At 43.7% G+C, this 21,746-nt stretch overlaps 1 protein-coding gene and 1 long non-coding RNA gene across 2 annotated transcripts in view; both read right to left on the bottom strand.

Annotated features, from left to right (window-relative positions):
- The window catches only part of LOC124312141 (ephrin-A5-like), a 130,019-nt gene that overhangs the window by 58,523 nt on the left and 49,750 nt on the right, over positions 1-21,746 (bottom strand). The window lies entirely within an intron of this gene.
- The window catches only part of LOC124312250, a 56,513-nt gene that overhangs the window by 33,674 nt on the left and 1,093 nt on the right, over positions 1-21,746 (bottom strand). The gene's annotated exons all lie outside the window — the stretch shown is intronic.

The following is a 21,746-nucleotide window of genomic DNA, read 5'->3' as shown; positions in this document are numbered from 1 at the left end:
AAGAAGAAAAACCTTCTTCTTGTAGCGGATGATGATTGGTGCCTATCAACGAAACCGCAGGTAAAAGAGAGAGAGAGTATTGCTACGTAGGAGTGTGTGTGTGTGTGTGTAGTATGTATGTATACACGTTGGATCCATCATGAGGTAGAAAACAACCCCCGCCGGAGGAACCGTAAAGGGAAAAAAGGACGAAAGGATCCCACGCCGTTTTGCTATGTACTCTTTCATTTATCTTTTTTGACTTGAGATAGAATAATATATAGATATACATATAGTGTGTATACTATGTGCATCATACACTCACAGAAATCGGGGTGAGGAAAAAAGAGAAGGGTCGGTCGGGACGGATGGATGGATGGATGCGTAGAGTCCCATTCGCCGCCTCCGCACCGCAGGACTCTTCGATGGGGAGGGGAGAGATTCTGGGCCGAGGTTGGTAAATGCAAGAAATCTTATTGGAGCTGTGGTATAGGCGGCGGTGGTTGTGTGGTGAATCTCAAGGGTTTTATATTTATATTTTTTTTCTTTGATTTTTCATGGGGGGCCCAAGTCGAGCGGACCGGGTCAGCGTCCATCAAAAGCGGCGAATCCCCAAAAGACAGCACACTAAATATTGTTCTCCCTTTTCTCTTTTGTTTTTGGGGCCTTTTTATGATTTCGTTTCTGTTTTTCCAAATGGATTTATGAACGGCAATAGACATTTTAAGAAAATAAGAAAGAAAAAAAAATCAGTTTCGTACTCTCTGGAGCTTTCACTCTTCACCGCCGTGCGCCCTGTTGCCTATTCCTAATGGAATGAAATGATGAACCATCGGTGCAAATGAATAAAACAAAATAAAAAAAGAACCCTTTAGCTTTCTTTCTCTCTTTTTCCCACAAGACCATAGAGAGCGAGAGTCGCAACCATAAACGCAGGGCTTTGTTACGCTCCTAACAGGATCACATTTCTATTTAAATGAGAAACAATGCAGCCACGGACATGTGTCTGTCTGTCCGTGTTTCATCCATGTTGTATATATATCTGTTTGTGTGTGTGTGTGTGTGAAAAAAAAAATTAAATTTTTATTTGATTTGTTTTCTATTTTTTTTTTTCTTTTCTGGTTGGGAAAGACGTTCACGTCCGAGTTGTCAAACACGTAAGATATGAGCGATCATAACCATTATACTGCTCCGCTGCCAAAGAGTTATACAAATCCGAATGGTCGCAGCATCTACACACTCTGCGGCCACGGTTGAACGACATCAGCAGGGGGAAAAAGTGGGAAAACCGAATAGGCGCTCACTGGGTACGATTCTACTTTTTTTTCTTCCTTTCCCAATCGGGAGAAAAAAGTTATTATTTAAAAAAAAAAAATGAGAAAATAAAAGAAAGAAAAAATAAATAAATCAAATCATTCAAGGTGAAGAGGAGAGAGAGAGAGAGAGAACCATCCGCTCGTATAATATCCAATTGACCAGTGTGTGGGCTGGCGCTGTGCTGGCCAAGCGCCCACGGCCCACCTGATGAAAACGATACCGTACCGAACGGCACTCGTCCGCGCCAAACACAGAGAGAGAGAGATGGGTATATAACTGCCGAGACTGACGCAACATCAGACTATTATACTGTACCACCACCACCGACCACTATTATAATGCACACACGTATATATATATGTTTATAAATATACGTGCGAAGGCGAAGCGTTTTCAACAAAGACCATTAAGACATGTCGGCGGGAGTTTAACAAGTCCGACCAGCAGGGGACGAGAGTGCCCAGCGCCCAGCTATAAGGGGGAATCTCAAAGGAAAAAGAGAGTCTCAGCAGAGAGTGTTATTATTATCAGACCTGCTCATCTGGGATGAGTTCCGGCCCGCAGCAGCTCGCCTGCTCGCGCTATAGAATTTCCTAGATGGAATAATACCAACTCATTCATATCTTAAGACTCTGTTTTGGCTGTCTGTCTGTCTGTCCCTATGTTTTTTCTCCATTCTCCTACCCCCCGACTGTGTACACAGTCAACTTGACCATCCCTACAAAATGCTCATCATTAACTGTTGAAATATCTCCTTCCGTCTTAAGCCACCAGCGCGCGTGCTGTCGTCCTTTTTTCTGGATTTCAAATCTCCATTTTCTTTCAGAAAAATAAAAATGTAGTACCAGAGGGAGAGAGAGAATAATAATGATGATGGCATTACGATTCAGTCGAGTAAAAACAAAAAAAGCCAAACAGAAACTTCCACAAAGTAAACAAAACAACAATAACGGAGAAAAGGGGAAAAAAACCCCCAAAAAATCAAAAGGGTGTGTCCTCCTCTTTCCTGTCGATGTTTCCCAGCTGTCAGTGACTTTAGGGGGCCGATTCGTCAACACGAAACGGAAAGTATTTGGAAAAACAGAATGGGAAATTCTTCTCACCCTCTCTTATAATACTACAGGGCCTGTACTACTGCTCATCCTCCCTCCCTCTCCGGCAGAAGGAGCCCAGCCCTGATGCTCAGCATCTCTGTGGTGCGTCTGATGGTTAAACGGGCCCAGCGTGAAGCTCGAAAAACAACCCCCGTCGATGGCGTTCGACAGGTTCCAGCAGGCCCCCCCAACGAAAACAAAATAAAACACACCACCCCCGTACACAGTTCGACAACTACTTAAATGCACTCCCAGCTGAGATAGTTTTCCCAGAAAATCGTCCAGTCTGCCCGTAAGCGTACACCGGTGAAGCGCTGGAAAAAGAACCAAAGTTTGTTGTTGGCTGCTCGTTGTTGTTTTGTTGTTGTTGTTGTTGGTATTGCGTTTCAAATTGGCAACAAGATCGCGCCCAATCGACTCGCATTAAATGTGAAATCTCAGACGAGACTCGGACTTTTGACGTCCGCGTTTTCGGTTCGTGGAACAACTGACACTCCAGTCAGTTGTCTGCAAGGGCGGACAAAAAAAGAGAAGTCGGATGCAATTGGGTACAGTTGTACACAGCCGTGTCCGTTGTCTGTCCGTCTGTTTTTGTCCCGTGTTGAGATGAGCATTTCAAAAGTCCATTGGAATGGGTAAAAAAAAAAAGGTCATAACAATAGAAAGGAGGAGGTCTGCCTCCGGTTCATCGATGGACGCGCACACAATGAATGTTATGAGAATAGGATGAAAAGGCAGTGCTCAGGCAGACAGATGGGCCGAAGAAATGAAAGACTGGATGTGTTGACTGGGCGCGAACCGGCAGAGGAAATGAGACACTCGAGAGGACAAGCTCTTGGAGGTGGTAGCAAGTCAACTCTCATGTTAAACTCGTCACATTTTGGCAGAAAAAAAAAAGACACACTGGAAGGCGAAAAAAAAAGTGGGAAAGCTGAAAAATACCCAACGCCACTTCAAAGTCTCTCTTTTTATTTCTTAATGGATGGAATTTACTTAACAGAATCGAGGGTGAGCCTCTTTTCTTCTTCTTTCTACCCCCGTGAATAGAAAAAAAGGAAAACCATTTAATATTTCATTTTCTTTGGGAGTTCTCTCCTTCACGATCGTCAAGTGTGGCGACCATTGAAAACGCCAACAAGCAAAAGGCATCAGCAACGCAACTTGTTGACGGGCGACAAGAAAAAGTCTGGAGTAGAATACAAGTCGAGTTTCGAAAAAAGAAGACCTGCCAACTTATTAAAAAAAAAAGCAAAAATGACACTGTCAAGAGATTTGACCATCGCACTCTTCAGTCACCACACTATAACACTCTACTAGTAGTGCATAGCGGTCGTCATCCAAAAACATGTCCATGTGTGTGTCGAGTGTGTCAGTCACATCACCGGAGAAATCATTTTCATTTCCCACCTCTCCTCGAAGATTTCGTGAAATTGGAGAAAAAAGGGAAATCTTTCTGTTCAAAATATTGCAGACGCATTTTGATTTTACTACTCCGGTGACGCGTTGAAATCGCCAAAAATATCAATTTTTATCGACTGCGTTCGGGAGAGCGAAGAAAAATTTCAAATTCTATCAATATCAGCCGCCCTTTACGAGAGAGAAACTGAACTCGACTTGTTTTCTTTTTTATTACAAAAAGGTACGTAAATTTTTATATTCAGGAGTGGTTGCTGGCTGGTTAATATAAAAATCTACCTATGTAGTATATAAAATAGTGTAGGAAGCCAAAGCATTTCTGGGATGACTTTGTCAGCAGTTTTTTCTAGACAAACTCGGCATAGAGAAAAATTTAAAAAAAAAAAAGACTAGGCATTGAGTGATCTTCCGTTTGGCCCAAGTTATTTTTTTTTTCTTCTTCTTCTTTTCCCTTCTCTACTCAGCCGAATGGAAGGACGTGTTCCAGGAAGCTTCCATGCTGCGGCTGAGGCGTGTCCCATCTCTCGCTCGGCTATAAAGCGCGCCCTTAACTGTCGGTCATCAACTTCTTCATCCTATTCGTGCACTTATATTCCCGCTCGATATTTATTCATAGAGCGACGAGTCAGCAAGAGAAGAGCGAAAAAGAAATACAGAAATAAAAAGCAAAGGGAGGCCAGCACGCTGCGGGTTTACGACTCAAAAGACCACCATCGCAAGGAATCGGGAGCGCACATCATCCAACCAGCTTCTTTATTCATTTTCCATTTGTTTTTTTTTGCGTCATATTACAATGTGTTCCAGATCTGCGGGAGTTACCAACAGTCGACTCTGCGCAGTAGTTTCAAAAAAAAAGAACAGCCGAAACTGTTTAAGAATGCGAGCCGCACGCATCCTGGGCGAAAGAAAATGGGGGGGAAAAAATCTTAAACTTTCTTGAAGAAAACCAACAAGTTGCCACTCTTGCATGCTAATCCAGAAAGAGAGACAAGAGGCCGCGTTCCTTCTTTTCTACAGTCTCCTTTTTGCTCTCCTATAGGCTGGCGGCTCTGACGGACGACACACAACTTTCGGGCTCTCCGTTGCAGCGCAGAGCAGCAGCAGCAGCAGCGCCTTGTTGTTATCACAAGGTAAAGAAGGTGCTGGCTTCTCTCCCCCACTCTTTTTTTCTTTCTATTTTTCTTCTTCTTTAGGAGGGAATTTAACAAGGAGGAAAACAGGATGACACGAACAAATTGATCTGGCTACCACCGACACCCTCTCTCAACGGCAACAAAACCTCTTCTCCCGCAGGAGAAAAAGAAAAAGAAAATACCAAATAATTTCCTACTTCATTCCTAAGACGTCATCCTCCTTCCATTCCACCTTTCGATTCCATCGTCTCCCCCCCCCCATCCCCGAAAGAAAAGATGCATATGTATATAACAACACGTATATAGACGCTGTTACAACAACGGCAACAAGATTGTAAAACATAAAGGTATCGCCGTTATCACGGCTTTCGATATACTACACAGCTGCTTCGCTTTTGTTTTTCTTTGGTTTGTCTGTTACCTTATCTCTATCTCTCTCTCTCTCTCTCTTTCTACCAGTGAGCAGAGAAAGATAAACGAGCGACAACCCGATTGGGCATGAGCGCAAGAAGAAGAAGAAGAAGTGTCTCGATTTTCGTTCCAGTGTTCCCAGTTGGCCAAGGCTATAATACCAGTTAGGAATTCTTTTTGGCGAGAACACCCACAAACGCACGGGAAAAACCGCAACGCGTGCGCACGCCAAGCGACGGGCGCATCTACGCGCAGATTTGAGTAATAGAATGTCGAGCGGCCACATATGTCAAGTCCCCCACGTCTGCGTGGCACACGAGAGCGAAAAACGTGATCGTGAATACATTTTCTCCCGACTCCCAACGTTTTTTTTTTTCCCGTTTTCCGGACGAGATTGAAAATTCCCGAACAACATCACAGCCGAAAAAGAAAGAAAAGAAAAGAAAAGAAAAAAAAGGGCGAGTCCCTCCCATGCTGGTCACTGTCTCATTGCTCACGCGGCTGGATATGTAGAACGAGTTAAGCTTGAACGCCTACTATACACCGCCAGTAATTGACTCTCGAAGAAAATTAAATTGCATTAAAAATATGGGGATTGCCGTGCCAAAAAAGACTAGACATATTCCCATCCATCTATCCCCCTTTGGGGCCCCCCTACCGCTACCGATCCAGCACTGACAAATCGACGGAAATTTATTTACTTTTCCGTTTTTCCTGCAGGTCGACAAACCTCGCGCGCGTTTATTTATTTATATTATTCCCCGTGATTTTTTTCGACATTGACGGTTTGTGATTTTGACATCAAGTTATTTTGGAACGACGTCGAAACGTTGTCCCGAAAACCTGAAACACACAAACGACTGTTGCAATGGCAGGGAGAGGGCAGACACACGGAAAACTGGGGGAGACAGGTCGATAAATCCAGTGGATAGAGTCCCAAAGGAGAGAAATTTCATCAACTGGCCATCAGTGGTACGGTAGTACATAACCGGAGTGAGTTCATCGATTTGGAATTTGGGTTCTAAAAAGTTGTTGCGGTGGGTTTCCTGCCATATTTCTCCATCGGAGCAGTTCGCTGCTGCTGTTGCTGACCCAAACCGATTGCCGTTTACACAAATGGCAAGAAACAACCAACAAGGACAAATGCCCAGCCGGAGCCAACTCCAAATTGTGTAAATAGATATAAATACTAACAGTGTGTGTGTGTGTGTGCTGTGTGTGTGTGGAAGGACTTTGCAGATTGGCTAAATGGAAAACGGAGGGACATTGTCTACTACCAGAGAGTAATGGTTTCGATTTAGATGGCAGAAAACGATAGTTTGAAAAAGAAACTTCTTCTTTCTCTTCTTGCGGTCACGGCTAGTCCCGCGAAGTTTGGACTCAACGAGCACTTCAAATGGCCTCCCCTCAATAAGGATTTGCTGGGGGAAGAAGAACGACAGGCAAACGGTTCGAGATGGTGAAATAAACGAACGAAAGAAAGGCAGAAAGAAGAGGCGGACGCGCGTCGACTAGAGAGAGACAGAGAGAGACAGAGAGAGGAAAAAAAGGAAGAAGAAGTTGAAGGCTCTTTGAAAGACGTGAGCGCGTATCTCTCTATCGCGTCTGCCATATCAATAATTCGACGAGGTGTCCGCTGCTGTGTCTGCGTGTGTGCGCTGGCCTTCAAGCGATTGCGCCCGTCGCCTCTCCAACAAGAAAAACCAAAATAAAAAATCAGAGAGAGAGAGAGCTAGAAGAAACGCCGACTCAATAAGACCGAAGGGGGGGCTATAAAAGTCCCGAAAGAAACCCCCCTGTTAAAAGAATAAACTCTTCTATACTCGTCAACTGATCGAAAAAATCGAGATCAAAATCTCGATTCCTCCTCTTCTTCTTCTTGCTCGTCAGATAATGCAGGCAAAAGGGAGGGGGGTCGTAAATTCCCTCGAATCGCTCTCTCTTTTTTGGTTTTCCTTTGAGCTGCTGATGGTGCAACAACAACAACAACAAGTTTTATTTTTCCTTTTCGTTTCTTTTGTGTCCATCTTTACATATACACACACACACTCGGCTCGCTTGTGTTGCTGCCCACCTTTTGATGGCCAGTGCACACACAAAACAAAAAAAAAAGAAGAAGAAGAAGAAGCCAAGAGAACGCGCGCACACGACGTGATTATAAACACGCCGTGTCGGATCAAACAACAGGAACGCGAGCCCCAGCAACAACGGCAACCCTTCCAGCTCGTCATCGTCCCTCCTTCTCCTCCTCCTCCTCCCGTGGGCTGTGTTATAAGCAGAGTTTTTTAAAAATAAGAGGGGGGGGGGGGGGTAGAGAGGCCTTCATCATCGGGAGCGTTATTTTGCGAGGCAAATGGCGTCGTAAACGAATAAAAACCAGGGCTCGTAAATGAAAAATAAAATAAAAATATAAGGTGCTTGATGATGAGCTTACACGACACACAACACACCGACGCTCCGGGACGTGTGTTGTCGTGTGCGTGTCTCCATTCCTTATCTGTATTTTTTTCCTATAACCTCGGCACCTACTGTATACACTATCAACATATTATTGGGGGGAGAGACGGACAGACTGGACGACCCATCCAACATCTTTGTCATCTTTAATTTCTCTCCATGTCACAAAGTCAGAAAAGCAAGAGGCAATAAAAATATCGTCGCCATGCGTCAGATGAGTCCCGTCCCCACGTTCCCAAATCGATGAATAAAAGAAATACCAAATTAGTCGGCGATATCGACATCATCACGCCAGCAAAAGAGAGAATATAACCAAGGAGGGGTTAGGATGACACATACCATGAGAGTCTAACGAAAAGACGATTGGTGGGGGTTATAAAAACCGGAGAAGGCAAAATAGGACACTGAGGGAAAAAGAATCAACGACTCTATGAAAGCGCAGATTTCCATCTCTATACGCCGACCCGAAAGGAAAAAAAAACAAGAAGGTTCTTGGTTGTTCAACAAGTTGAAAAGAGAATCAGAATAAAGCGAGGAGGTGGGAGAGGTTTATTTTTTTTTGGCTCGTGAGCGATCGCTGTCTCAACTCCTTCTTTTGTGTACGTGCCCGGACGAGTCAAGACAGGTGAAAGAGTTTACCTGAGTGAGATTTACAACCGTTTCCTATGTAATTGGGTAATTCTACGGTTTGCGCGCATTCGTTCTATTCTCTTTTCATTCCAATTCTGTTCTTCTGAACCCCCCTCCCCCCAGTCGCCCTTCAAAGAACCCAATCCGCTAGCAACACATCCTGAACAAAACGCAGTTTCAATCTTTTCTTATAGAGAAGAGTTTTTTCCGTAACATTTTCCCAGAGTCGAGGGTATAAGAATATTCCAAGAATTTTGCCTTATCTAGTTTTCATTTTTGTTTTTTGTGGGGGGGGGGATTTAATTGATGGCATCTTAGCGATCATAGACTCTGATATCGTTAGAAATTCAAGAGAAAACAAAAAAAATACATTGAAATCAAGAGAAAAATTTGAAGAAAATTAAAAGAAGGATCCCAGCCATTCTAGAAAGAGTTGAATTCCTCCCAGGATTTGCCGCCCGTCTCTTCCATCCTACACCTCATTTTCTACGTATAGTCGTATAGATACTTTATTTGAGCCTATAGGCTCAGAATAAAGTCCGAGCCCAGCCGATGAGGTCCACTTCAAGTCGCCTTTCCATTAAAAAGTTAATCCCTTTGAGACCATCCATGTGTCAAGATAGATAGCCATTTCCAGAGATGAGTGGCGAGAGAAATGAGCTAGGGAACTTTTGAAGCTTATCGTCAATTTGAGGGGGGAGGCAAAATAAAATAAACGAAACAAAACAAAGCTGGCCAGCAGGGATTATACAGCCATCCGCGCCGGAATTTACCTACAAGAAATACGGTACTACCATAAACGACGATAGGCCTTTTTGTGTTTCCTTGGAAATGGATTTTCCGGTGCAAGGGATTTACTCGGAAAAAAGAAAGAAAGAAAGAAAAGAAGATGAACACCGTGGTCATCTCAGTGAAAACAAACACAAAAAGGTCGTCGTCTATATAGTCAAAAACCATGTTGAAAGTCGAGGACCACAGCAGCAGCAGTTAGTCGAGTCGAGACTCATCGGAAGCTGCTAAGTGCTGAACGGCAATAAGTTAAGACCCCCAAGTACCCAAAGCCAAAAGATCTGAATCACCACAGCTATAACGGGGGATTTTTTTTTTTTCTTCCGGTTCAAATCAAAACTTGACGTGAGCAATCGACCCGGAATCGCTCCGTCTGCTGGAAATCCTTCATTCCTTTGTTTCCCAACGCCAACATTCAAATGGCAAGAAGAACGAATACGATTATACAGCACTTTCCCAAAGGAATGAAATCAAAATAGAAAGACGCGCGTGGGATTGGATCAGTGGGTTATTTATCTTGTGGGCGACTGGAGGGGATATTAAACGATTCAAACAGGCCAGCAAGCGAAACAACGAGAAATGAAATAAAACAGGACGCGGATGTTGTATCATCAAATTTGTACGTAGGCTAAAAAATAAGAGAGAGAGAGAGAAATATTATCTCCTTCTCATTCTTTGTCAGGTGAGGTTACCTATGTGATTGCAGCCTGTCCCAGTGTGCGGTGAGTATCATTCATTTCTGTCTCTCAGAGAGTCAGCGATAGACGGGCCCGAAAATCTTTTTCTTCTTCTTCTCCGTCTCACGTCCGTTTGTATGACATTCATCTATCAGCGCTTCACGATGGGGCCCCTCCAGTGCAATTAGAAGAGGAAAAAGGGGGAAAGCTTCTCCATTGCAGATGCGTTTTTGCTCCGATAGCATCACACAGACACACACCGGAATATACATCATCAGTTTCCCGTTTGCCTTATCTTATCTCTTTCTCTCTTTTTTTTTCCAGATATTTTATCCTTTCCTATCTCTCCTCTCTCTCTCTCTTTTTGGTTTTGTTAATCCTTAAATATCATTCTTCCGCACACACAGTGCAACAGTATGTAATCAACGGGTTTCGTCGATTCATGGGGCTACCGAGGACGAAGCTGCCTATCATTTCAAAGTGGCATACACTATCTCCTCTCATTCTTTCTTCTTCTTCTTCTTCATGAAACATGCACAAGGCTAACCTTTTCCCGATGCATTGAACATTGTGATTTTATTCCTCTTATTATATTTCGTTTTTTTTTTTTGGCCGGGATGATCGTGGGAAGAAAAACTCCTACGGACGTTGAAGCAACCACGCCGATAGAATGAAAAAAAGACAAAAAAAAGTTAGACTCTGTGTGTATGGATGCATCCGCATCTGATTTTTCCAAAGAATGAAAAAAAAGGAGAAGAAGAAGAGGAAAAAGGTGGGTCCGTACACGGGGACGATCAGTCAATGTGTGAGGGGGGGACGGACCTCTACTAGTCGGTTTGAGGGATAACGCAGAGTAGAGTTTTTCTTCCGAAACCGGCAATTAGCAGGATTTCATTTCTTCTCCGGCGTTTTCTTAAAACAAAAAAACTTGTACCCCATTCCCTCATTTTTCGTTGTTTTCTCCCGCATGCAATGTGTTCCTGTCTGGCGTATATGTATGCGCGTACGAGCGCACATTCCTTTTTGTTTGGTTAAACCGCAGTACAACAACAACAACAACAACAACGGTAACCAACCCAGACAAAACTCGTGTCTAATTGCACCTGGCGATTTGTCTTCTGACGCTGAGGGGGGAAAATGAGCAGAGATATTAACAACAACAGGAGAAGGAGAAGAAGAAGAAATCTCACCCGGTGCTATTCGGCGATGAGAAACACAAGAAGTGTTTCAAGTAAAAAAAGAAGAAGAAGAACACAAGCACAGCTTACGAGCTGTGAATTGCTCTTTTGTGTAGATTACACGAGGAGAGAGGTATGTAAGCCACACAGAGGAATAGTTAAAGGACCTTTAATTCTTTCAAGAAGAAAATAAAAAAAAAAGAGCGACATCTGTTGGCCTTCTTTCCTTTGGAGAAAAACTTAGAGCTCAGATTGAGCGATTACCGGACATGCCCGCCGCGACGATTCGGTCGTGGCCGCATTCTTTTACTCAGATGCGTGTAAACGGTTCAGGGGGCTATTTTAAAAAATGAAATAAAAAACGAACAAAAATGCGGACCACGGCGGAGATAGAACGAGTCCAAACAAGCGATACAACTAGTCCCTTGTTTAGTTGTTTTCGACTTTCGAAAAAAACAAAAACCTCACCAGTTGGTGGTCGTGAGCCATCTGTCGACTTGGCTCCGTACTCTCTAAGCGCTTCCACACAGAGAAAGAGAAGGAGAGTTTCTTTCTTCGTGGAATATGTGATTAAAAATATACGAGAGAGCTGTCTATAACATGAATAACATTAATTACGCAGTGCACCGGGTGCGGAAAAGGAGATGGGCTCCGCTAAACCTAAATCCAATCAACAATTACATCGCCCCATAATAGGAGATCATTACGTTCTACCACGTATAATCAATTGACTCCCGTGGCTTCATTACGCCAACTCGTCCAAAAATTGACGGACAAGATGACCGAACTCAATGAACCCGTTTCACGACCATCCTGTGCGATCCATCCGTGGCTATCCCGTTCGGCCAGTATCCCCTTACCTTACGAGTGGCCAGTCCAAAATAACGCACCTCAACTCTCGACACACGAACAATTCGCAGAATGGAACGGAATGGCAAATGGTTTAGGTTTACTTACCTAGAAAACAGAAAAGAAAAGAAAAAAAAGGCAACATTAATAAACATGAAGTTTCATAACACGAAGAACGGCGATCAATACACATTTAAATTACAAAATCAACGATTGCTGGAATTACAAAGTCAGATATCTAGCGCATTATTTAGGCGCATTTCATCCAGCTTCAGCGACCGGAGATCCGGTCTGATCTGGTCACCTGGTGTCTTTCCACATTCCTCCCTCCCTTTTCTTCTATTTTTGGGGATTGGCCCCATTCGCGGTATATTGGAATTTCACGGCAGAAAGGTCAATTGTTATCAAATAAAGTACATCGCTCCGCCTTTCTTGTTCGTGAGAGATCTATACAGTCAATCGCACTATGGATGAGGGAGGGACGGAGGGGAGGGGGAATAGAAAGAGAAAATGAAAAGGAAAAAAAAAGAAAAAACGAAATAAAGGCAGAATGGCGGAAAAAGAGAGAAACTATTGTGACGGTTGATCTCTTTATGGTCTCGCTTATCGACTCGGCTCAAGAGTCAATGAATGAACTAGCACTCACTCGACTAGTCAATCGATAATAGTCGCGACGAAATCGACCGGCAGACCCTCGACACACTCTTTTTTGTGTGTATATGTCCAGCACGTCTATGTGTGCAGTCCGCAATGCTTCACAGTACAGAACACGTCCAATGAAAGAGAGCGCACGTCCAGCTGTCTCAGCGAGTCGCACAGTCAACTCGATCCATATCTCTTCTTTACTATTCACATTTTTGTTGGAAGGTAGGAAAGAAAAAAAAAGTTTCCCTTTTTGAATCGGGCGCATATTTTTTGTCGACTCCCTGTGCCGCCACTCCTTCACAGACTTTTTTTTCTTCTTCTTCTTCATTGAATTTCCTCCTCTTCTATTTATATAAGGCAACTAAACAAGATTTCTAGGAATAGAATGCCAAAAAAAAAAGCAGAGAGAAAGAAAAGAAATGCAGGAAGGATGGTGGGACGCGCTTTTGTTACGGCCACCACCTGGTGATCCGCCGGAATGGACCGAGAGGCCAAGGAGAGACCGAGACCGTCACGCGAATTCAAACTCATGAATGAACTTGATTGAACTCGATCGACCATTCGTTTTCTCGGCCCCGATACGATATGCAAGTCGATGAGGCAAATACGAGAGCTACGCAGAGAGAGAATTTCGATTTTCTCGTCCATTCGATTGGGGCCAATGATTCCTTATTGCCCGCCAGTCTACATCATCCGCTGCCTCTGCTGCTGCTCTTTATATATTATATGATACGTTTTCATATCTGGAAATGGTTGAGAGCAAACAAAGCAACAAACACGGGCAAGAGAGAGACCAGCAAAAGGTAAAGAGAAAAGAAAGAAAATGAAGAGGAGAAGAAGGATCTTTTCTTTCTTATAGGGGCGACGAATGAGCGCATAAAATGAAGAAGATATAACTGCGTGGGGAATTTTACGACTGCGAAGAGAGCTGACTAGCTGCCTAGTTCACCAGCTAGGCCACAAGACGACGGTTTCGGACACGGCTCCAAGGCATCTCAACATAAGAGTTGAGTTCCTGTTCCCAAAAGGACGGCCATTAAAACAAAAAGTAAGAAAAATATAAAGGGGAGGGGGGGCCTGCACAAACGCAATAAAGGATTTGATTATTCAGACGAAAAGCCAGAAATAGAGAAACAAAAGAATGAAGAGAACAAGAAAAGCAAAAACATTTTTCATCCAATTTAAAACCCTATTCGATCCTTGTATGAAATCCTTGCACAATCAACTTGCTAGGACTCCCCCCTCGAAAAAAACAACAAAAACATCTGGAGATGAGAGAAAACTATTTTCCGGCCTAGTAATCACCATCTTTATTTTTTTTTTCGATAAAAATGATTATCAACAGTTGGGTAGTAGTAGTAGTAGTAGAAAGAAGAAAAGGGCTGGTGGGTCCGGCTACTGTGTTTATCTTCCATGTCTTATGATCCCCATTGGTTCGTTAAAGAACATTTTCTTGAAATGCGGATCCAATGCGGAGCAGCAATTATCCAGGAGTCGGTCCTCCATCGTAAATGATAATCAAATCTTGGTGTTTCTCTTTTCTTTTCTCCTCTCATATAATATGGGGGGAAACCGGTCGAAAAAGTAAACATCGACAACGAACAAAAACGAAGCTGAGAAAAACCTTTAAGAAAACAACGAGCGGCCAAAGTCGGGACGAACGGGCGAGAATGGGTAATGGAACAACGGCGCGCCGTGCGGCAGATTAATCATCAAATAAAACACCGCCTTTAATCTGTGCGGCTGATCGAAAACGACGTAGTATAAGCAAGTCTGAGCCAAAAGCGAAAAAAAGAAAAGAAAAGAAAATAAGTTAAATAGAAGAAGAAGAAAGAGAAGAGACTCTCTGGATGGACGAAAATACCACGAACGCGTACACGGACATTAGCATAGACCGTGTGCCGTGCGGACTGCGGGTGATGCTGCTGGCATCGTTTGCAAGTGAATGAGGTGAAGCTCCACTCACATATAGATATATACAGTATACATATACATATGTATATAATAATCATAATCATAATCATAATAATATACACAACAAGGAGAGCCGGAACCCTTAGCTCGGGCTCCGTCTTTGCTTAAATTCTGATTTCTTTCGCCTCTGATATTATACGGAATGTGACCAACTCTTCTACGCATTCTCAGCGTGGAAGAGAGAGAGAGAGAAGGAGATAACTCGGAGAAGAAGAAGAAGAAGAAGAAGAGACCCCGTGCAACCATTGTAAATTGTCGGTGCATTGACAGTTATAGCTGTACTGGCACCTCTTCTCTTTTCCTTCTTCTTCTTCTTCTTCGCCTTTCTCCCCTTTGATGTCCTCCACCCCGGCCCGTTTTCTTTTTTTCCCATTCACCTGCAACCGAGTTGCGTCCGGCTTGCCATGGATGCTGCGCAGTGGCTGGGCCATAGTCAAGGGCTGGATATGTGCTCAAGACATATCAGCCTAGCTCGTCGTTTCTTTTCTTTTGCCAGACTTCGATTATCTCCCGACACACAACGCAATGGACGTGTATGGAAGTTCTTTGGCAGAGTCTACCGCGCGATGTCGAGGAATGTATCGGTTCTTTGGGGGGTCTCGGCTCATATCCGTCAACTACGCAACAACCGTATGTACTACTCCGTGTACTACCTGATTTCAACCGGGAGCTCTGGGGCTCCAGTCACGGAGTGCTGTGCAACAATAACTGCTATTACCCGAGCGGGTCTACAGCCCATCTATAGAAGCACTGACTGAACACATGGTTCAAACAAAAAAGAGGGGGAGAAAAAAGAAAGAAGAAAAAGAAAATGATGAAATGAAAACGGGCGTGAAAGAGGGAACTAAAGAAAGCGTCAAATAATAATCACAATAATAATAATAATAATAATAATAATAATAATAAAAGAGTAGAAAAATCAAATAACAATCAGGGGAGCCAGCCTCTAACGGATTTTTCGAGACAAGAAAGAGTCGAACGAAAAAAGAAAAAAAAAGGAAAGAATCATTAATGGAAAGATGAAAAGGACATACATAATACAATGAGGCCAGCCTCGGCGAGCGGGAGGAGCAGCAGCAGCAGTGTGCGTATACTCTTTTAAAGAGACGGAGAGCTGGCGCGAGAGAAAAGAGCTACGAGAGTGCGTGAGATCACGACCTGGATAAAAGAGCGTGTATGGCGAGCTGCTAACGTGATGGAGCAGTGGCTCCAATCCAATCTTCTCTCTCTCTCTTATATAAGTACCGCTAACAAAAAAGACAAGGCCCGCTGACAAACTGACGCAACCGACCAATATCGTGCCGTGCAGTTAAGAACTTGAGACACTGTCTGCTGCCTGCCTGCCTGACTGACTGTCGGATGGTCGCACAAACAACTTTTGGTGTTGTTTGTTGCCAGCGCCGAGAAAACTATATGACGCGATGCACTCGTTTATCTTTCGACGCGCCGAAACGGGCCGGCACGGGCCCAACGTCATCCAAAAGCAGAGAGAGAACTGTCTCGTCGTTTGTCTTTTTGAAAGAAAACTTTTCTTTTTCTTTTTCACGGTTGATTCGTGTTTGACCTGGCGCCCTTTTTCGCCTCTCATCGAGCACGTCAGCGCCTCCATTTTTTGCCCTTCCACGAACCAAACGGCAGAGAGGGAAAAAGAAATAAAGAGGAAAAAGATTTGAATTATTACACGCCGTTTCAATAACCATTACCGAGCAGAGAGCTTTTTTTTTCCCAGCGGATCCAACGAGCAGGCGCGCGCTCACATGTGGGGAAAATAAGTTAAATTAAATGGGTAGTGGTGGTGGTGGTGGTGGATAAAGAAATTCTTTTGATAACAACAGAAGAAGAAAAAAAAGTGTCTGTGAGTCATAAAAATGGAAGGGAAAAAACCGACCAATCGGTCGGCCATCATCCCATGTCGCTCGTGTGCTGCTGCTGCTGCTCCACGGCCTGTTTTATAATGCAAGCCAGCACAGTCACTGTCTCTCATCCGACGAAGAAGAAGAAAAAAAAACCCCATTGGTCGGCCATCACGAATTAAAAAAGAAACAAAATTTCTTTCTCTTTTCCCCCTCTTTGATGATTTTTCCTTGAGATTCCAAATATGTACATATACCTATAGTTCTATACGCGCTTGTAAAATAAAATGAAAAAAAGAAAGAGAGATAGAGAGAGACTATAGATATGAAACGTTCAATTCAAAATGATATCAGACTAAAGGGGGGAGGAGGTGTCGATGAAGAATGTGCCCGGTAATGGCATTCAGCAAAAGCTCCGGCTGCTGCTGCTGTGGCTGGCGTTGGCCTCTCTTGTGTGTCGGCCCCGCTATCTCACGTGAACAGCATCCGGATAGAGTTAGAGAGCGGATGAAAGAACAGAACACGAAGGAGAATGAAAGAAAAAATTAAAGGGAAAAAAAAGGAAAAAATATAGAAGGAGGAGGCGGCGGAATCGTATTTCAAGAATCTACGTGTGTTGTACTACACCAAGCGCACACACACACACACACACACACACACACACACACACTGCGGCTGTATTAAAAAATGTATAATCGAGATTCACGAAAGAGAACGAGAGACTCCCTCCCTATCTTCTTCTTCTTTTTCTTATACGAATACGAAACGGGTCATGACGGGTTAACCGCCTTCACTTAACTCTCTTTTCTTCTTCGTCTCTATTCTTTTCTTTCTTTGTCCGTCCAGCAGAAAAGAAAAGAGAATCCACCCACCCCTTTTTCTTCTCGATTCGTGTTTTGTGTACGGGCACGGTCGTGTCTCGTTACATGGCGATTTTCTCGCTCCGTTCCGCATTTCATGCATCCACATCTCCTCCTCCTCTTCTTTAGATTTTCTCCGCAGGGTTGGAGCGAGCGCGTAAAAGGGAAGACGACGTGCATTTGCAATTGAACACACACACACGACAAAGACGACGGACCAAACGGCGTCGCCAATGGACACGACGCTCCACCCCCCGCCAACCCGCGTTCATAATTCCCTCGCCCGTTGCCGAGAGACGACGAATGGAGACTCTACACGGGCACGAGAAGAATGCCAAAAACGGAAGAAAAGAACCTGAACATTTACTTTTTCCCATTTTCGGTTTTTGGAAGGCGTCACGCGTGAGATTCCCAAAACCGATCAGCGTTTCTCATTCCGGGATAATCGCGATGAAATGTTTACGACCGTCGGGGCTGAGGGTTATTGACGACGGGACAGAGATGGCAGCACTTGATCGACGGATGAAGATGGAAAAGAAAAACAAACCGAGACGAACCCCCCTTTGCGTGGGCCAAGCCACGACGCGCACAAACCGCAAGAGTCAAGACCAACTCACGACGGAACACAATTTTTATTTATAGGTGCATAATACGTCAGTTGTGCTCCCGCTACACACAGCCCAAAGTCAATGGCATTTTTGTGTCATGTCTCCTGTCGCCCGCGCTCGACCTCCCCTTGTCCATTTGTGCGTGTGTCTGTGTGTGTTCCAGGCTACAACGCCATTCAAAATTCCAGAAATAGTCTCAAACATTTTTAGTGTCCAGCTCTCAAAAAAGTCTCAAGCCAGCCACCCGACGAGAGAGAGAGACAGAGAGTAGGAGGCGTCTATGATGATGTAAGGAGCCAGGAGGGGCCTTATTCTTCCTCTTTCGCCCTTTGGTCCGCGTGTCTCGTCTCGTCGATTTTTATCTCGGCAGAGGTGTGAACTCTTGGGGGCGAGAGATAAAGGTCAATGAGATTCACGGACCGAGCGCCACTTGGGGGTCAAACTGATCGTAAAAAAATGCGAGGAATTGAAGCCATTGAGGAAAAAAAGAAAAAAAAAAATAGTAGACGAGACCCCACCGCAACAATAACCCGCCAATGGAGTGGAACGAGCCAGGAAAAACCAAACGGTTCGGTCATCCGATCATCTCGAGTCAAGTCCCTTTTACTTTTCCTTTTTTCCTTTTATTTAAAAATGGATGAAATTGTTTCGTTAATTTTATCACCTCGTTGAAAATCCCTTTCGTTCTTTTCTGTTGCACTAAAAAAACAACAAGTTATGGGAGTACACACATACTATAGAATCCCGTGTTCAAAGTTGGAATTTGACCGGCCGCTTGGCTGTTTGACGGGCGGCTCGCTGCCTCGTTTCGATTTGTCAGATGATTGTGTGCGTGCGGTTGGCGAGACAGGAGATGAGAGAGAAGAAAAGGTGAAACAAGAGATGGAAACCAGAAAAAAAAACAGAAGAAAAAAAGAAAATAAAAAAGGTGGCCACCCACCAAATCCTCTTGCGATTGCGGCTGCTTCTACTACACCTCCCTCCTCCCATTTTCCCACCCATTCGTTCACCGAGAAAAATCAAGAGAAAAGAAGAGAGACAGCAATGGAGATGGAGAGAGGCAAAAGTTTTCTTCTTCTCCTTTAAAGAGGGGGGACCCGCCCCGTTAAAGCCGTGAGCGTGACAAGTTCAATCGCATCGTCTTCTCTCACTGACAGCATCACACACTCCTCCTCCTCCTCATTCTCTCTTTCTCGACGTCTTGGGATCCGGCAACGCAACCAGATGGAAAATAAAAAAAAGAAGAGAAAAGTCTATACCATCCAGACGATGGACCAACTACCTGCTAATTAAAATCTAGACAGAGCGGATTATAACCAAAAGAGAAAGAGACAGGAGAAAAATCGACAAAACCAAAAACATAAATCTCATCGAAAATAAAACAAAAAAAAAAACAAAAAAAAATAAAACAGCCTATTAGATTATTTAAGAAAAAATAATTATGGGGGGAGACCCACCAATTCCACTTCGGCGGAGCGGAATAAGAGAAAAACCTCCTCGAGATTCAAACAAAAAAGAAAAAAAAAAAAAGTCAATCATTCGCCGTGTCAACTTCTTAACCGTCTTCCCTCTTGATATTTAATCGTGCGTTTTCCACCCGTGTTGCCGAGACAAGTCGGCATTATTAACAATATTTATACTGGGTTAACGTGGGGATGCACCGGAGCGGCTCAATTCTCAATGTGTGTAGACTTCTTAAATCATCATCTCTCTTCTTTATCTTCTCCATTCTCCCACTCACATCGAAATAAAATGGAAGTTTATGTGACTTTTTTTTTCTCGTTTGGGAATTAAATGTATTAAGAAAATAGGGGAAAGAATAGGAAGAAAAACTCTTGGGAATTTTTCTTCTTCTTTATATCATATGAAAAGGGGGACGTAATTCATGACCTTTTATGGGTGAAATGAGGGGGTATAAGAAACGCGGAATTCCCCGGCCGTTTGACTGCTATACTTATTATATATATATACGTTTCTGGGAATACGGAAAGGAAGAAAAAGAAGTTAAAAGATGTAGAAATAAGGAAAGCCCAAAAATGAACAAGGCGCGGTGAAGTGATGCAACTCTTTTTTGGGTGTTACTAGATTTTCTCTCTGCTGGCCGGCCAACAGCTCTGACTCGTCAGAGTGTTACACAAGGGATCCATCTAATAGGAATGCGGTGAAACATTCCCGGTGTAACACCCCAAAAGAATTCATTGGCTCTGATTATCGCGTTCCTTTTTTGTTATCTTTCGGGATAATTTAATTCTTGGAAAATTAAATGGGAAAAAAAAATGGCGCGATACGGTGGCCGTAAATGGAGGTGTTGGTTAATGACGTGCGCAAAAATCTGTGTGTGTGTGTGTGTGTGTTTTTTCTTTCTTAAATTTCTAACATGGGGACGACCGACACGCGATACACACCACATCAAGAAAAACCCGTCAGGAAAACTCTTGGCGAATCACGACCCTGACCGTTTCACAATTGATTGTAATCGCCAATCTTGGCGCGTGAAGGATTAGAACAAGCGTGAATCAAAGGGGGCCAATGGCCCAAGAGACAGGAACTGAGTGGCAAGCGTCAAAATGGCTAAAACTAATCTTCACATTTCATCTTGGCGTTTCTTCCCCCTCTGGCCATCAACTAGCACAGTCCACTGGTTGCAGATGGCCGTTCGTTCATGTTAATGTTCTTCTCCGCCGAAGACCGTGGTGTGTGCCATGTTCAACACACACACACACACACACACAGTCGACTCCATTGTTTTTGCATTCCCTCAATTCTTCTCCTTTTCTCTTTCTCTCTTTTTTGTACCTCAACTGCGCAGCCATTTCTCAAGAAATGCTAAGCGAAAAAGGAACACGGTGGTGGTGGTGAAGAAGAACAGGAAGATTACGCGATGATGAACGATCTGGGAGGGAAACAACCAGAGACTAGAAAGACCGTCCAAAGGGGTTAGAGAGAGAGAGAGAAAATACAAAGCAAAGATGAAAAGGCCATCGACTTCATTTGCAAGCGTCTCTTTTTTTTTTCTTTTCTCTTTTCCTTGGAAATATTTCATCGCATCCCGTTGGTTTTACGACTTCTGAGTCTGTCGGGAGATGAAGGAGAAAAAAAAAAAAGAACAAGCCCTTTAGTTAATCTTGCATCAAATAAAAACAGCTTCGAGGCAGAAACGCGCTAGAACTTGTCGGGTTTTTTTCCCGAATTTTGAAATTTGAATTTCGATCAAAACGTCTATGCCGGCGCCACCTAGCGGTCAAAATTTAAACTGCGTTTCAATGACGGCGAAGAAATTTTTAATTCGGTCTAAATCGAAAATGTACACTCGAATGAGGACGAAGAAATAAATAAAGGATCTAGATCAATTAGAATCTGCCTTTATAATTCAAATGATTAACGTTGAATGCACGAGTCATTTGCATGTATTAAGTAAAAGTTCCACGCATTAACGGTGCTTCGAGCGCTAAAAACTAATCGAATAAGGATTATTCCCCCCCCCCCCACTGTCACTATTGTTTTTCCCCTTTTCAAGTGACGTGTGTTTCAAAGGTCGACGAGTTGGAGGAAGGGAATTAACACCTTAGAGTCCCCCCCCCCCCCCCAGAAGACTCAAAGAGTTACAAAAGAGTATCAGCTAGTCTCACTTGATAGGTATGGCGAAGAATATATAAGACTCTTTTCTCTTCTTGGCGTCGCAAGTCAATTAGTTTCAACCCCCCGTCTGCACGAAGTCGAGAGAAGAAGAAACCTTTACAATATTCAAAACCTAAAACCTTTCACCCTTTTTCTGACAACCACCAACGAGCCCCGTCTGTATTCTCTCTCTCTATGTCTCCCGTGTCCGGGCGAGACCCTCTCGATCCTATTCCTATCCCAATCCAATTTCGCATC

The sequence above is a fragment of the Daphnia pulicaria genome, chromosome 8, assembly GCF_021234035.1.
Source record: "Daphnia pulicaria isolate SC F1-1A chromosome 8, SC_F0-13Bv2, whole genome shotgun sequence".
In the NCBI taxonomy this organism is placed as follows: domain Eukaryota; kingdom Metazoa; phylum Arthropoda; class Branchiopoda; order Diplostraca; family Daphniidae; genus Daphnia; species Daphnia pulicaria.
The sequence above is the reverse complement of the archived record's forward strand: the minus strand, read 5'-3'. Positions and strand labels throughout refer to the sequence as shown.